Raw genomic sequence first — 2,209 nt, forward strand, 5'->3', positions numbered from 1 at the left:
GTGTTGTCTCCCGCCGGCAATGCCACGACAGCACGCTCCCGGGCCTCTGTCGGCAGCGGCAAGCTCAGTTGGGAGCACGGGTGGTCGCACCGAAAGCGTCTACTCGCCTAACTCCGGGCGATTGCGCCTCTCTCGAACCCGACCAAGTACTTGGGACGGCGCTGCGCGCCGCCGGGACCTGAGAGGGTTTCGAGGTGTATTGTGCAGGGGAGCTCAGCCTCCTCCTGTTTGCAGAATGATTGAGCGGACGCTTGCGTGTTCGCGCGGGCCCCCGGGACACACTCCCGGGCGGCCGGCTGCTCAGCTCTAGTTGACGCAGCTCCCTGGTTGATCCTGCCAGTAGTCATATGCTTGTCTCAAAGATTAAGCCATGCATGTCTCAGTACAAGCCGCATTAAGGTGAAACCGCGAATGGCTCATTAAATCAGTTATGGTTCCTTAGATCGTACCCACGTTACTTGGATAACTGTGGTAATTCTAGAGCTAATACATGCAAACAGAGTCCCGACCAGAGATGGAAGGGACGCTTTTATTAGATCAAAACCAATCGGTCGGCTCGTCCGGTCCGTTTGCCTTGGTGACTCTGAATAACTTTGGGCTGATCGCACGGTCCTCGTACCGGCGACGCATCTTTCAAATGTCTGCCTTATCAACTGTCGATGGTAGGTTCTGCGCCTACCATGGTTGTAACGGGTAACGGGGAATCAGGGTTCGATTCCGGAGAGGGAGCCTGAGAAACGGCTACCACATCCAAGGAAGGCAGCAGGCGCGCAAATTACCCACTCCCGGCACGGGGAGGTAGTGACGAAAAATAACGATACGGGACTCATCCGAGGCCCCGTAATCGGAATGAGTACACTTTAAATCCTTTAACGAGTATCTATTGGAGGGCAAGTCTGGTGCCAGCAGCCGCGGTAATTCCAGCTCCAATAGCGTATATTAAAGTTGTTGCGGTTAAAAAGCTCGTAGTTGGATTTGTGTCCCACGCTGTTGGTTCACCGCCCGTCGGTGTTTAACTGGCATGTATCGTGGGACGTCCTGCCGGTGGGGCGAGCCGAAGGCGTGCGACCGCCCCGTGCGTGCTCGTGCGTCCCGAGGCGGACCCCGTTGAAATCCTACCAGGGTGCTCTTTATTGAGTGTCTCGGTGGGCCGGCACGTTTACTTTGAACAAATTAGAGTGCTTAAAGCAGGCAAGCCCGCCTGAATACTGTGTGCATGGAATAATGGAATAGGACCTCGGTTCTATTTTGTTGGTTTTCGGAACCCGAGGTAATGATTAATAGGGACAGGCGGGGGCATTCGTATTGCGACGTTAGAGGTGAAATTCTTGGATCGTCGCAAGACGAACAGAAGCGAAAGCATTTGCCAAGTATGTTTTCATTAATCAAGAACGAAAGTTAGAGGTTCGAAGGCGATCAGATACCGCCCTAGTTCTAACCATAAACGATGCCAGCCAGCGATCCGCCGCAGTTCCTCCGATGACTCGGCGGGCAGCCTCCGGGAAACCAAAGCTTTTGGGTTCCGGGGGAAGTATGGTTGCAAAGCTGAAACTTAAAGGAATTGACGGAAGGGCACCACCAGGAGTGGAGCCTGCGGCTTAATTTGACTCAACACGGGAAACCTCACCAGGCCCGGACACCGGAAGGATTGACAGATTGATAGCTCTTTCTTGATTCGGTGGGTGGTGGTGCATGGCCGTTCTTAGTTGGTGGAGCGATTTGTCTGGTTAATTCCGATAACGAACGAGACTCTAGCCTGCTAACTAGTCGCGTGACATCCTTCGTGCTGTCAGCGATTACTTTTCTTCTTAGAGGGACAGGCGGCTTCTAGCCGCACGAGATTGAGCAATAACAGGTCTGTGATGCCCTTAGATGTTCTGGGCCGCACGCGCGCTACACTGAAGGAATCAGCGTGTCTTCCTAGGCCGAAAGGTCGGGGTAACCCGCTGAACCTCCTTCGTGCTAGGGATTGGGGCTTGCAATTGTTCCCCATGAACGAGGAATTCCCAGTAAGCGCGAGTCATAAGCTCGCGTTGATTACGTCCCTGCCCTTTGTACACACCGCCCGTCGCTACTACCGATTGAATGATTTAGTGAGGTCTTCGGACTGGTACGCGGCATTGACTCTGTCGTTGCCGATGCTACCGGAAAGATGACCAAACTTGATCATTTAGAGGAAGTAAAAGTCGTAACAAGGTTTCCGTAGGTG

At 53.6% G+C, this 2,209-nt stretch overlaps 1 non-coding gene across 1 annotated transcript in view; it reads left to right on the top strand.

Annotated features, from left to right (window-relative positions):
* Nucleotides 1-320: 320 nt before the first annotated feature.
* LOC124762597 overlaps nt 321-2,209 on the top strand; it is a 1,909-nt gene continuing 20 nt past the window's right edge. The window contains exon 1 of the ribosomal RNA XR_007012566.1: nt 321-2,209. This exon is cut by the window's right edge and continues 20 nt beyond it. This is a non-coding gene — a ribosomal RNA (small subunit ribosomal RNA).

This window comes from Schistocerca piceifrons, unplaced genomic scaffold (genome assembly GCF_021461385.2).
Source record: "Schistocerca piceifrons isolate TAMUIC-IGC-003096 unplaced genomic scaffold, iqSchPice1.1 HiC_scaffold_605, whole genome shotgun sequence".
Taxonomy (NCBI): Eukaryota; Metazoa; Arthropoda; class Insecta; order Orthoptera; family Acrididae; genus Schistocerca; species Schistocerca piceifrons.